Here is a 16085-nt window from a genome sequence, read left to right as displayed (position 1 = left end):
AATATACCTCCTTTATCTTTTGCTAGGAAGGAACAATAGAAAAGGGTGACCATATTTTTGTTCTCCCATAAGGTCCTTATAGGCTAAGACTAGGGGGGCCCATCAGCTCTCTAGGAGATCTTAGAGAGATGCATTTCCCATCACACTTGCTCCTACTCCCCCATCCCCATAATTTTTTTTAGCACCCAAGTGATTTCTAAGGAACACAAAGGCAAGTTTTGGGGTCTTCATGAACCCCTAAAGAATATTATGAAGCAAGGGAACCTATGGAAATATCCTCCATGACTAGTCGTGCTAGATTTTGAGCATTTTGGACACAATGGAGAACCTTGGTGACCATGAAAATGGTGCTGGAAGGCTGGATGTGGCCCATGGATAGCACTTTATTCACCCACTATAGGTATTTGTTTTCCTACTGCAGAAATAAGGATACTACTCTAGATTGGTCTTCTCCAGAACCAATGCTACTTCCAGATAATGAGAGCTAACCAATAAACAAGGAAAAGTTACTTTTTTGGACCACAGCTCCAGATCTTCCAGCATCATAGCAATTATCTATGCTGGTTTTGAAGGGGAAGGGAGATCTGGAAGTTTTAATCTCTGAAAGAAACTTTTTCCAAGCTCATTTTTGGTATGATATCCTTTACTTTGCCACTTGAGGGTTGGTCAAATTCTTCCTTGTGTTTGTTGGCTGAGTGGGACTCCTGCAGCACTTTTGTGAGATGTTGACCAGCTGGCTCATGTTCATGTGCCTGTAAAATGAGTCAAAACAGCCCATCACCAAGAGCTGTAAATGTTTATTTGGTTGCTATCATTATCTAGTATTAATAGAAGGGGCTGGTTTATTCTGCACATGTCAACAGAGGGTCGGTTGTACACAGCCTGAGTTTGATGCACTGAATCTGCACTCTATTTCCAAACAATTGAAAAAAGGTTTGGCACGTGTTACAAGTGCAGATAGCTTTTATCATGGTAGCCACTTCAAACCTTCAAGCTAGGTTGTTGAAATAAACCATTTGTGTAACTTCAGAACCCTCTGGATTATTTGAAATGGATGAAGTCAAATAAGGACAGATGGAAGCGGACACTGAATGTTCAAAGATTTTGCTTTATTTTTCAACAATTAGTTATCCCTTCAAAGACCAGGACAAACAGAATGAGAGATGAATTCCATAGTTTCGTATTGATGTGGCATTTGGGACTGTGTGGTGGTGGTTGGAGTGTGGAGGGATGGGTGTGGCGCAGCTGGTTAGTAGCCAGTTGCAATAAATCACTACTGACCGAGAGGTCATGAGTTCGAAGCCCGAGTCGGATTTAGTGCCTGACAATTAAATAGCCCCAGCTTGTTGTTGACCTAATTAACCTGAAAGACAGTTGCATCTGTCAAGTAGAAAATGTAGGGACCACTTATGCGGGGAGACGAATATAACTAATTTATGTCACCATAAAAATCTCCAGCAGAGTGCGTTCCAGAAGATGAGGAAGTATTCTATCAAGGACTCGGCGTCACAGTGGATGATGAAGCCGCAGCTCCCCCGTGGCCGGAATCGAGTATGACTGCCTCATGAAGTCAGAAAGCTGGAAAATGTTAAATAGCCTCTGTGTCTCTCTGTGTGTGTGTGTGTCGTATGTCTAATGGCATTGAATGTTTGCCATGTATATGTACGTTGTGATCCGCCCTGAGTCCCCTTCAGGGTGAGAAGGGCGGAATATAAATACTATAAATAAATAAATAAATAAATAAATAAATAAATAATTTTTTGTGATGTTTGCTGAGGAAAGCATTTAATCTCGCTGTACAATGTACCATGGCAATAAATTTATTCTGTTTTATTCTAAAGTGGGAAAATACCATGTTTTAATCTGAATAAACCCCTCATTAGTAATCCATAGGCCACTCAGTGTGGTTCTTTGGTCACTTCTGCCAGAAGTTACTATAGAATCTGACTGAAAGACCTACAATTATCTAATTATCCTAATAATTATTCCTAATTATCTCTAGGAATTTCTAGGTCTTCCTGTACAACTTTGGCAGAAGTAGACCATAAAGTCAGACTGGAGGCAATGGCAAGCATGTTATAACATTCCATATCTTCCGAACAACTCTGATGCATTCTTTTGTGAGACTGTTGCAAATTTTATTCTTGAGATTAGTAACTTTTAAGTATGTTTTCCTTTTTATCTGTGATTTGTTATATAGGCCTGTGCTGTGAATTTGCTGTTTTATGCCAATGAAGGCCATGTGTGTGAGTCAGACTCAACAAGCAAACCAGTGAATATAATAATCAAACCTGCAAAAGTGAAACTCTCAAATGTGGAGGGCTGACTGTATAGTTATCTGTATCTCTGTCTAGATAGATAGATAGATACAGTAGAGTCTCACTTATCCAACATAAACGGGCCGGCAGAACGTTGGATAAGCGAATATGTTGGATAATAAGGAGGGATTAAGGAAAAGCCTATTAAACATCAAATTAGGTTATGATTTTACAAATTAAGCACCAAAACATCATGTTATACAACAAATTTGACAGAAAAGGTAGTTCAATATGCAGTAATGCTATGTAGTAATTACTGTATTTACAAATTTAGCACCAAAATATCACAATGTATTGAAAATATTGACTACAAAAACATTGACTACTAAAAGGCAGACTGCGTTGGATAATCCAGAATGTTGGATAAGCAAATGTTGGATAAGTGAGGCTCTACTGTAGATAGATATGTCAACGTTAATAATTAGTTTCATTGTTTATTGGAAAGCCTTTCTCAGCTATTTCGCTATAAAGGATTTTGTCCTTTCTCTTTCTAACACTATCATCTTGTTACACTATCTTCTGAAGACCCAAAGTAATAAAGAGAAAGGTGGTGTTCACTGTGCATATTTACTTAGGGTGGAAGTGAATGCTGCCATATGTGAGGACAGGTTACTAGTCTAGCCAGTCTGACCCTTGTGATGAGAACTGAAGGTAAAAACATAAGGAGGGACCCAAATTAGGGAATGGGATGCATGGGATACAATTGATGGAGAACAATCAATTTCCCCATGCTCCCTCAATCTTTTAGAGATCGGACTATGCTTGATTTCTTTCTGTTAGTGACTTTTCTGCTGTCATTTGAAAAAAATAACTAAATAATCTAGCTGCAGAAAGCCCAAACAAAAGGGGATTGCTAACTGTGAGTTGAAAAAGACTTCAACAGAGAAAGAAGTGCAAATAAAATACGAATTATTTTTAAAAGGGCCAGCACAATCTGTGTTTCACTAAATCTACTAAAGCCACAACACAACAGCTTCATTTTGCTTCCTGCGGTGTCAGCTGCACAACGATCAAAGCCACTGGGTGGCACTAGTCAGGAAGTCTAATTGTTGAAGGGAAAGAATAATAGTTCTAAGCAGAAAAAGGAAGGGAAACTGGGAAAGGGACTTGGAAACCCCTGCAAAACTAATTAATTTAGTTTATCTTAAACTTCCTTCCAATTCCTCAGATACACTCAAGTTCTATTTCAATATGACCAGACTTTGTTAATCCCCATTTAGTGCTCATGATGGAACTCTACTATTTGTTGTTACTAACTGCCATCAAATCGACTTTGATTTATGATGACCCTATGAATGAGAGACCTCTAAGTCTCTTTATCACTAACAGCCCTACTCAGAGCTGTGGTCTCTTTGATTGTCTGTAATGTGGTCTACTTTTTCTATCTTACTAAGCATTACTGTCTTTTCTACTGAGTCATGTCCTCTCATGATATGGCCAAAGTACAACAGCCTCAATTTAGTCATCTTGGCTTCTAGGGAGACTTCATGCTTGATTTACTCTAGAATCCTTTTTTTTTTGTCTTTTTACCAGTCCATGGTATCTGTAGATTGTGCTGGCTCTTTCTGCAGCACCACATCTCAAATGAGTTGATTTTCTTCTTATCAGCTTTTTTTACTTTCCAGCTTTCACAATCACACATAGAAGTAGAAAATATGATGGGCAATCCTAACTTTGGGGATCAATGATACATCTTTATACTTCAGGATCTTGTCTGATTCCTTCATAGTTGCCCTTCCAAGTCATAGTCCTCTTCTGATTTCTTGACTGGTCTCCATTCTGATTAATGATTGACCAAAGTTATGGAAAATATTTAGTTCAGTAGTTTTACCTATAGTAATGATTTTCTTTTCTTAATATTCAGCTGCTGACTTGCTTTTGACTTTCTTTCTTTACTTTCTTCAGTAATTGTTTCAAGTTTTTGTGTATTTCTGTTAGTAGTATAGTCTCCTCTGCACAGCTTAAGTTGTTGATGTTCCTTCCTCCAATTTTCACACTTTCTTCCCCCAAATCTAATTCTGCTTTACCTGCAATATATTCAGAGTACAACTGAAACAGGTGGGGTGATAAAATGCAGCCTTAACTGATCCTCTTGCCAACTGGAAACCATTCAATTTCTCTGTATTCAGTCCTGATGGCGGCCTCTTATCCTATGCACAGGTATGCATCAGGATAATCAAATGTTGTAGCACACCCTTTTATTTAAGAGCTGTCCATAGTACTTCATGCTCCACAACATAATCAAAGGTTTTGCTATAATCTATAATGTTGATTTTCTTTTGAAATTCTTTGGTTTATTCTATTATCTATTTTTATGTTGGCAATATGCTCCCTAATGCCTCTTTTTTTCCTGAACCCCATTTGGACAGAGAATCATATAATCATAAAATAATAGAGTTGGAAGAGACCACATGGTGCTTCTAGTCCAACCCCCTGCCATGCAGGAAAAGTGTCTGACATTTCTCTCTCCATATTTGTTAACTCTTTGATGTAGCATTTTGACCATGCTTAAGGCAGCGATCCTTTGGTTATGACTATCCCTAATGTCCCCTTTCTGAGAGCTTGGAATATATGTTGAACATTTCCAACCTATGTCTTAACAGACTAAAGGTATGGAGACAACATATATTCTAGTTAGAACTAAAATAGATGTACCTTTAGTCTGTTAAGACATAACCAGGTCTGTTGATGACTGGATTACTTGGATATGTCTCATTCATTGGATCACCATAAGTCAGTCATCTTGACAGCAGTTAACAAGAAGGTATGGCCTCAGTATTTGACATAGAGGAAACATTTTAGTCACAATTTTGAAATTCTGCATTGTTAGTCTTTTGATATGGCCAGCAAGAAATGTAGGCTGCCAGTTTATCATCAGCTCTGCACTTGTGACATATGTTTTCCCCACAATATTACATTGTTAAATATGTACATTCTATTTCTAAGCAATGAGATTCCAGCCCTTACCCAGAACTTTGTTTCCTTAGAAGGAGGTTGTTGAAAGCTTTTGAAGTTTCTGTGATTAAACGTTTATTTACGCAAGCAGTATATTGGCTGAGCACAGATTTCTGTTCTCCATCAGATGTTAAAGTGCCATAGGATTATCCTGCTGAAAGAAAAGCCTACTGTCTGCTTGCTTTCAACCCACAGTCCGGCAGAGACTGATTGCGATACAGATATTACATGCACCCTGTTCTTATGTCAAAGTTGTTTGTGTTTGTCTAGATTGTCTAGACTTTAGCCCTCCAGGTGTTTTGGACTTCAACTCCCACAATTCCTAACAACCGTACCAGCTGTGAGGAATTGTGGGTGTTGAAGTCCAAAACATCTGAAAGGCTGAAGTTTGCCCATGCCTGCTCTAGAGTCACTCCAGCTCCCATAGAAAACACACCACCAGGATGTTACCAGCTAGATTTTACCCTGTGTATCATCAAGTATTGTTTCTAGGTACTACTAATTCTATTTACAGAAATCCTAAGAGATGAGAAATAGAAGGAATCCTAGCTTTCCTTGTATCAATTATATAATTATATAAGACTCTGGCACAAACCAGTCAAGGTGGTCCCAGTAGTGATCGGCACACTGGGTGCAGTGCCTAAAGGTCTTGGCCTGCACTTAAACACAATCGACGCTGACAAAATTACCACCTGCCAGCTGCAGAAGGCCACTTTACTGGGATCTGCATGCATTATTCGCCGATACATCACACAGTCCTAGACACTTGGGAAGTGTCCGACGTGTGATCCAGTTCAACAGCCAGCAGAGTGTCTGCTGTGGACTCATCTTGTTGTGTTTCAAATAATAATAATCTTTATTTATTTCCTGCTTTTCTCCCTCACAGCACCCAAAGCAGCTTACAACATATTAAAATCATGTAAACAACATACCTCACAACCTCTGAGGATGCCTGCCATAGATGTGGGCAAAACGTCAGGAGATAATACTTCTGGAACATGGCCATACAGTCCGGAAAACATACAACAACCACAAAGTTGTGCTGCGGGACCTAGAGATTCTTAGAGAGAACACCTCTATAGGAGTATCTAGATTTTCTGATGTAATTTTATTGCTAGCTCCCAGTGGAAGTTGAGTACAGAGTTGTACTGGAGGACTATTTTTTCCCAGTTAAAAAAAACTTTTTATTTGCAGTTTATTGACTTTCACATAAGTTTATGGCTCTAATGCCAGTGAATGTGGATGGCTGACAGCACTACATACGAGGGTTGAATGAAAAGTAACACCTCCACCTTCATTACTTGGGTTTGGATGGGAATATTTTAATAATGCAGAAATAATCCTTAAAATGTGTTCTTTAACTATTCACTTTTCCACATAATCACCAGACAACTGGATACATTTCTGCCAACAATAAACAAGTTTTCTGAAGCCGTCACAGAAGAAGTCAACACTTTGTTTCCGCAACCAGCATCTCACAGTACCCATCGTGCACAGATTTTTCTGATAGCCAAGCAAAGCAATAATGTGACTTACAGATTCTTGTGAAATGCCGATTATGCTTGAAATTTCTCCCTGAGTGATACGACGATTATCCTGAATCAATCTGTCGACCTTTTGCTTGTGAAACTCAGTGGTTGCTGTCACAGGACGTCCAACTCTTTGTTTGTCATGAAGGTCAGATGTTCCCACCTCAACATCTTTAAACTTACTTCCAACGATGCACAGTACTCACATCAACACAATCACCATAAACAGCTTGCATTCACTGATTAATCTTCTTTGGGGTGACACCTTCTGCTGTCAAGAATTCAATGACTGCACGTTGCTTAAGTTGCATTGACTGTCTGTGCAGGGTTTCATACTTTGCACTTTAACAACACAACCATTCAATGCTAAGGCTTCCTGCCAGATGGAACTGTAGAGGAGAGTCTACTGAACAAGCCAGTACCTGCCACATACCAATACTGCCATCTGTTGAGGAGTTATGAAGGTGGAGGCATTACTTTTCATTCAACCCTCGTACATATCACCACCCTCCATGTTAGCAGCCTGAAGCCTAACACAATGGCATACAGTGTTGTTGGGAAAATATGACTAATCCCAGCACATTGCAACTAATTAAGTATAGAGTTTTTGTTATTGTTGTTACAGAATAACAGAGACAGTGAAATAGCAAAGAACCTCAACGCTGGAGCTATTTTGACTTCAGAGTAAGTAGGTGTAGTTGAAGAGGTCAACTATTCAAACCATGAATGGAAACACAAACAGTGAATACCATATGAATTATTGAGTCTCCTTGTTTTCATCATTTTTTTCTGCAGTTAAGGTTTATTTAATGGCTGTTAGCTAGCAAAATGCAAATGTATACAGCCAACCTAAGACATGAAACAAATGACCTTGGGATGAAATCTAATTCCAACAAAACCTCCCACCCACTTTGGAAAGTCTGGCTACAAACAAGTTCTTAAGTTCTCATTTTTAAACGCAATTGGTTTATTGGCATCTCTGTATTGTCTGGATGAGACTTACAAATACGACTTCCAGAGCTTGTAGCTTATTGTAAACAAGAACTGATCATGATGGTTCTTCACGTCTGAGAAGATTTAATATCAGACGTAATGGTCAGATTAAACATCTGTACCAAGAATGGTTTCAGTAAGCATATTTCCTAAACATAGGAATAATGCATCTCATTCCATGTGAGCTGCAGATGTTGTTTATAGTATTCTCTTTCTTACGCAGAAGCAAGTCCCGTTAAACTTCTTCTCCTGTGTAAATATTTTTATTCATGCAACATCCCACTGCATAAACAGGCATAGGATCAGTCTGCATGCGAGCAAGTGTGGCATTTTTTGGAAGACCTTCCGCTTGACATAAATCTGTATTCACAAAACACAAATTTTCAAAAATGGGGAAGTATTGAAAAATGAGCCATTATCCTTCCTGCAAATCTTATTTTACAACTTCCATGATTCCATAGCATTGAACCATAGTCTGGAGACCATGCCATATGAGGAGAGTCTTAAAGAACTGGGTATGTTTAGCCTGCAGAAGAAAAGGTTAAGAGGATACATGATAGTATAAATAAGGTGTCATAAGAAAGAGTGAGCAGGCCTGTTTTCTGCTGCCCTTGAAACTAGGACTTGGAGCAATGGGTTCAAATTACAAGAAAGGAAATTCCACCTGAACATTAGGAAGAACCTCCTGACAGTACAAGCTGTTCAACAGTGGAACTCTCTGCCTTGGAGTGTGGTGGAAACTCCTTCCTTTGAAACTTTTAAAGAGAGGCTGGATGGCCATCTGTCAGGGATACTTTGATTGTGCTTTTCTCCATGGCTAGGGGATGGACTAGATGGCTCATGTGGTCTCTTCCAACTCTATTATTCTATGATTCTATGAAAGCAACGATAAACTGCATTCTATGGTACTGATGCACCCTTACAAATCTCTTTGTGATACTTAATTCAACAATACTCTTGTTTCTCTTCAGATCGTATAAACAATTAAAATCTAATTTTAATCTAATATTTGACAAACAATATCTTTTTTGCCTTAAATAATACATGTGTTTCAGATTTCAACTGAAATCAGTATATTACCTGGATGGAAGTGATACCACCTAGTTTGTGAGTTCTTCAACTTTGAATTGTTTTCCTGGGACTAGAAAGCAGCTCAAAGACTAAATTCAGGCCAGACTTGCTTCTTTTGAACACCAAGCAGCTATTTTAGTTCCTATGATGCAATCATTTCAGATTTTCAGGTCAAGACAACCTTCATGTAGAAAAACAGCCATGATGAGGTACTCCATTAACAGAATAGATCTCGTCTACTCAGCAAATCAATAGGAAGATGTCTTATAATTTGATTAGACATTTTGAAGAGACACAGGCATATCCTTTCATTCGTATGTCTCTTTTAACTTCTAACATCAATTACTATGGTTTCAACAGAGTGTGAAACCTTGGTGAATTGAAAAAAATATATATGATAGCCCTTTGGGATGTTGAATCCAAAAGTGTTATGACTCCATTTGCTATAGCAAATACCGAATTCTCAATTTCCATGCTATGAATATTTGCAGTTAGACATTTTATATAGAATATGATTAGAGGAAGTGGCACTATTAGGAATCTTTCATTCTTTTGAAATGGTAATGCCATCAAGTACTTAGGGTTATTTTGAAAAAAAAATGTATAAAATATTAATGAGCAGATCAAGTGAGCTGGTGCCTATAAAAGGAAAATTGGGTCAAGAATTTAATATATTAATACCAAGATGAACAGAAGGAATATTTATGTCTGAATTCATGCTGGAAAACACTGGGTGTGAAATCAAGAGGAAAAGTCTACAAAATCTTATACATGTGGAACTAGACTGCATTTTTGAGAGCTGGTTTCTGAAATTTGGAGACACCAAGAAAGTGATAGGCCTGACACAGGTTCACTTACAAGGAGAAAAAACAGACTCCACAACCTCTGAGGATGCCTGCCATAGATGTGGGCAAAATATCAGGAGAGAATGTTTCTGGAATATGGTCATACAGCCCGGAAAACTCACAGCAACCCAGTGATTCCAGCCATGAAAGCCTTCGAACACACACACACACACACACACACACACACACACACACACACACACACAATTTTTGAAAAAACATTCATCACATACAGCCATTTCCATAAATAAGAGGATCACAGAGGCATTCTGCATGGAAAACCAGCCTGTCTGAAGAGTGCTAGAGGTATATATTTATTCTGTTATGGTGGTTTTTGCCCTCTGTCCAGAAAGCACTCGGATAAATGTGATTTAGCAATATTAAATCTGTGGCACATTATGAATTACATTGAAACCTCAATGTTATATTAAAAATCAGATCTCTAATGATGCTAAAAAAGTGATATACTAAATGTTAACAGCAACTCATAATTTACTGGCTAAATATTGCCAAGCTCACAGCTACTATTAGTGAAGCAAATGAAAACAAAATATACAGTCCTTTAGGCTTATGAATTTAGTCATAAGTCACTCTGTACATCTAGTCATAAGTCACTCTGAGACATTTGTTAGGATTTTGTTCAGATGCTTGGGGAAATGGTCCTTATTTCTTAATTATTGGAGTACATTCTGGTTGGATGCTAATGTGACTTTGGATACTGTCATTGATTTTTTTTATTGTGTCAGAAGCGACTTGAGAACATACTTCAAGTCACTTCTAGTGTGAGAGAATCTTCAGAGACATTGCCCAAGGAATGCCTCAATGTGTTACCATGCTGCTGGGAGGCTTCTCTCATGTCCCTGCAAGCTGGAACTGACAGAAAGGAGCTTTCCCCATCTTGCAGATTTGAACCACCAACCTTCAGATCAGCAACCCAACCTTCAAGTCAGCAGTTCAGCTGACACTGTTATTCATGTGCAGTTAAATAAAAAATATCAATAAGGAAGAAGAATATCACTTACCTATGCATTTATTTCAGTAGTCCAGGAACTATAACCTGATTTCAGCTTTGGTTCCTCATCTATAAAATGGGATAATACAAAGTAAACAAAAATTCAAAGGCAGATAGGATTTTTCAGGTTATTGTATAGTCACTCATTTCTACAGCATTTCATTAGCATGTAAAGTGATTTCTATTATTTTCAACTTACTTTAAACTCGCCTCTGTGACTTACATCAAGTGATCCACAGCCCTTATGGTAATTCTTATTTCTGTGCTAAGGACTAGACTTGAATGTCTCACACAAAATCCAGCCAGAATAGTCCCCTCTGTACTAGGCTAAATATTGCTAAATAATTTGTATAATCTTTTTGCCAAGACATGTATAAGGTAGATACATGCTTTGTTGGGAATTGCTGTTTGAATTGGAAACTTATCTGATCAAGGACAAAAAAAAAGGTTCAACCTGTGGTTGAATGCATCTACATTCATGCATGTTAATACCACTTTAACTGCGATGCAATGGCTCCTAAAATTACCCATTTAAGGTGGACTCAGGTGTCAAACAGGGATGTGTTATCACCTCAACTCTATTTTCCATCTTCATCACTATGATACTTCATCTTGTTGATGAGAAGCTTCCCACTAGAGTAGAAATCATCTATTGGACAGACGGGAAGTTATTTAACCTCAGCAGACTGAAAGCCAAAACCAAGGCCACAACAACATCTGTTATAGAACTCCAATATGCCGATGATAACGTAGTTTGTGTGCATTCAGAAGAAGACCTACAAGCCACACCTTTGTGCATACGAGAAACTTGGCCTCTCATTGAACATTGAGAAAACCAAAGTGCTCTTCTAGCGGTCACCAGCCAATCCCTCTGCACTCATGCATGTTAATACCACTTTGACTGCGACGCCTCAATACTATGGAATCCTGGCATTTATAGTTTGGTAAGGCACCAGTACATTTTGGCAGAAAAGGCAAAAGATCTTGTAAAACTACAAGTCCCATAGTTCCATAACACTGAGCCATGGCAGATAAAGTAGTGCCAAACTGTCCTAATTTCCACCTTTCGAAGGAAATCTCCCTGGATTCTGAAATCAACCCTTACATTTGTTACAGTAAGTAGTAACAGGATCAGGTATATATGTGTGTGTTAAAAAAAACCTTATGGTGTTAATTATTATGAGCAGCTGCTGATGTAGGTCAGCAAGCAAGCTTGGACCACACACGGTGGGGTATAACTGTATGGATGTTAGAATACAGTTTGGAGATGCTGACTTAATAATGACTTCAGAGCTCTTTGCTATGATGGAATAGCTGTTTGTTTTATGTTCTACTCTTTTGGATGAAGAAGCCTTACTCTGTGCAACTTACAAGGACTATGTAAGTTTGTTGAGGTATTTGATTTTGTATCTCTGCTGACAAGAGTAAAGATTTTTGTTCCTTTTCCTCTTGTTTGTGTGTCTTTTGCATTGGACCTGATTGATATCTGCTTATGTGCAACAAAATTCACTGTCCAGATCAACACTGCTGCCACCCCACTTTACCTGTAGAAAAGGCAGGTGGCTTGTTTTGTGTCACGGCTGCCACAGAACTCCCTGCAAATGCCTAGCAGTTGCAGTCAAATCTGCTGATGCCAGAATGGGGCATCGGTGTGATCAGCTCTCACCCTTCCTTGGTGATTGTGCAGGTATCCCATTACGACATCAGCCAATGCAACCGCAACAGCCAGGTGTCCACAAGGACCTGTGGGAAGCAGTGGAGACAACACGGAAGGCAAGCTGACAGCCCAGCAGGACTGATGTGACCCTGGCTCGGCTGGATCGTGTGAATGACAATGTGGTGCCGCAGTGGGTTTAACCATCATGGTTGCTCCAGGGCCAGTCCAGAGCATAATGCTCCTCAGGAAAGTCTAGTGAAACTCAAATATTGTAATCTCTGTCACCTTAAAATACATTTTTTCAGGGATGATCTCTTATCCAAATTGACAGGTCCCTCCCCCAAACTCAATTGTGTGTGTGTGTGTGTGTTAGCAAATGGTCTATACTGCTTACAGTTTTCAGTATCTCTTCCTTTTTCCTCCTCCTTGTGTTGGCACATTCTAAACCACAGACAGTTTAGTCCCAAACCCTGCTACCTCTTGCCATTTGAATTTAGCCCAGATGCTGTCATAATAGTTTCAATCACAAAATCCTCCCTGTCTTGTACATTTGCTAACTTAAATTAAAATTTCCCATTTAAAAAAAAAAACCTGTAATGTTATTAGGTAGCTGTTTATGCTATACATTTACTGTTTACCATAATGAAATAATTCCAAATGCAATCATTAAGTATATTTTAGCTCTCATCAGTTTAATAAAATTGGCCTGTACATAGCTCTTTATGGATATAGGTTATTTGGGGTCAACTGAAAACATTAATTCCAAAGTCCAAACAATCCTTTAAAGCTGAATACTCAAAACATTCATGCATGTGCTTTGAGAGCATACTTGGTAGCATAATTCACTTTCCCTTTTTGAGCAGCAAAAACAAAAACAAAATCCTTGTGGTGGAAATACAGGACCGATGCTACAGTAACTATAACAACCAGAATGAAATGAACAATAACAGTTACAGAGATACCATCCTCATTAATGGAATTAAGAGACAACACCAGAACAGCTATATATAGAAGCTGCATATAGCAGTCTTCATTATAGATTTGGAGCCGATGGTTTGGGATGTGTCTGTAAATTGTGGGTGAACCGTGGATGGAATACCAAATTAGAGGTATTGGGGGGGGGAGGGGAAACTATTGAGAATAGAGTAGGTAAATGGAATAGTCAATGCCTCCCTACAACAAGACAAGGTTTTAACATGCCTAAAGGAGGTAATTGTAAGGCCTTTGTTGAAACAACCTTCTACAAATCCTTCTGGAATGATGTATGTTCAGTTTGCCATTTTTATGCAAGATTTTGGAATGCATAATGGCCTCTCAGTTCCAGAAGTTCCAGGATGTAATGGATTTTCTTAACCCATTTCAATCTGTTTTCAGGGTTGGTTATGCTACAGCAGTGGTTCCCAGTCCATGGGTTGCAACCCCAAATGGGGTTGTAAAGGGTTTTCTATGGGGCCATTGGGCAGTGGTGAAGCCCTCAGTAGCACAATGGATTAAACCCTTGTGCCGGCAGGACTACTGACCGAAAGATTGGTGGTTCGAATCCAGGAAGCAGGGTGAACTCCTGTCTATCAGCTCTAGCTTCCCATGTGGGGACATTAGAGACGCATCCCACAGGATGGTAAAACATCAAACATCCGGGCGTCCCATGGGCAACGTCCTTGCAGACGGCCAATTGTGTCACCCCAGAAGCGACTTGAAGTTTTTCAAGTTGCCCCTGACACAAAAAGAAAAGGGCAACAGTGAGCTATGAAAATATTTAGGAGGGAAAACAAAAAATCACATCCACGTGTCATCATGCTTGCGTTTAGAATTTTACTCCCATTTTTTCTACATATTTGTGAAAGCGGATTTTCAATGCTTCTTCAACTGAAAATCAAAACAAGAAACAAATTAAATGCTGAGAATGGCATGAGGTTGGCATTAACGAAAAGTCAACATTATTTTTGAATTAAATTACCGTATACTGAAAAATGTATTGAGTGGAGGATCACTTTGCCTCTATAAAATGGGTCACAACTAGGAAAAGGTTGGGAACCACTGTGCTATAGATAGCTATAGAATCACAGAATCATGGAATAATAGAGTTGGAAGAGATCACATGGGCCCTCTAATCCAACTCCCTGTCATGCAAGAAAAACACAATCAATTTAGTAGATAGCTAGACCCTTGGGCCACTTCACTAGGATAGAACTTGTTTTACAGTGGCTCAATTTCTTTCTGGACAGGTAAAGACGAGAAAATTGTATTTGGAAGAATCCTGTTTGCTTTGCCCACCTCCATGCTACATGAAACTAATGGAGGAGGTTTGTGGTTTGCCATCGTGCCAGCTATGCATGTGGGGTTAAAATGAGAACCACTGTTGGGGAGGAGAATTAGAAGCAAAGGGAAATAGCCATAACCCATTTCCTTGAGGGTTATTTTTTCCAACCATAATACATAACTCTCTCATCAAGGCTTCTTTGCAGAGAAAAGTAGCCCAGTGGCAGGAAGAAGATTCAATAAGATTCAGTGGTTCACTTTTGGAGACATTGGGGGTTACATTATATTTAAAAAGTAGACCATTTCATGATCATTAATAATTATTACTGTATTTCTGATTATTCCTCATAGAAATGCAATGCAATTTATTTTTGATATGCATCTCTAGCATGTGTACCAATTTGAGTGTGTAGAAAATGGTCCCAAATAATCATTTGAAACATATGAGTGGAGAGAGATGCACTCTTTTCCTTGCTAAATGACAGCCTTGTTTTTAAAAATCCAAAACAACAAAAATCTTTAATGACTTGGAAGCACCAAACTATTCAAGTGTGGACAGGAACCTGCTGCTGATTTCCACCTAAAGAGAACAGAATGATTCCCTTTTGCACGCATGTCACACAGTCAATTGAAACTGTGGTGCTGGGTATTCGCCATATATAAATAGAAGGAACAAGATGACATAGGCTTCCTGCTTTGCTGGCTTTCCAGTTCCAGTCCATTAACTCAGGGGTGGAATGAGGGCTCATGTCAATGTTTCATTGCTTCTAATTCCAATAATGGCTGCAATACATTAGCCTCGGGGGAAAAATGCAGATGAGGGAAGGAGCCAAGTCAGGTCTTCTTAAAAATCATTTGCTTATCACTTTGCAAATGGCCCTTTGTGACATGCTCAGAGTAGATGGCTGGCCATTGTGAGGACACGCAAACACAAATGCATGAACAGTTTCTATAAAATGAAAAGTTCTGTGCAGTGAAACTCAGGGTGCATCCTACACTGTAGAACTAATGCAATTTGACATCAATTTAACTGACATGGCTCAATGCTATGGGATTCTGGGAGTTATAGTTTGGTAGAGAAAGCTAAAGACGTTGTAGAACTACAACTCCCAGTTTATGCTAAATCTGTGTCCATATTACTGAAAATTTGTATTTATACTGATAGGTACAGAGATTTTGACAGAGATCTCATGTTTATTATTTATTTAAAATCAATAATTAGGACAGTGTTGTACTTCCCCTGAAGGAGAAGATGTACAAATAGGGAGCCCTTCTACATTCATCCTTGTTACTAGAGGCCCAAGTGAACTCTGTGATTTGGGCTGTTTGGTTCACTAGTTATGGCCTTTCCTGGAAGAGAAAACTGCCACAGTTGTCCATACACCGGGAATCTCCAAGTTGGACTATTGTAATGTGCTGTAAGTGGAGTTGACCTTGAAGACTCTG

At 38.9% G+C, this 16085-nt stretch overlaps 1 long non-coding RNA gene across 1 annotated transcript in view; it reads right to left on the bottom strand.

Moving 5' to 3' along the window:
- Positions 1–410: 410 nt before the first annotated feature.
- Positions 411–16085, bottom strand: part of LOC134298483 (uncharacterized) — a 26973-nt gene continuing 11298 nt past the window's right edge. Inside the window, exons 2-3 of the long non-coding RNA XR_010005585.1 lie at positions 10734–10792; positions 411–752 (exon numbers count right to left, since the gene is read on the bottom strand). This is a non-coding gene — a long non-coding RNA (uncharacterized LOC134298483). The remainder of the gene's footprint in view (positions 753–10733; positions 10793–16085) is intronic.

This window comes from Anolis carolinensis, chromosome 4 (assembly GCF_035594765.1).
Source record: "Anolis carolinensis isolate JA03-04 chromosome 4, rAnoCar3.1.pri, whole genome shotgun sequence".
NCBI classification, from domain to species: domain Eukaryota; kingdom Metazoa; phylum Chordata; class Lepidosauria; order Squamata; family Dactyloidae; genus Anolis; species Anolis carolinensis.
This window is presented reverse-complemented; position numbering and strand designations above follow the sequence as displayed.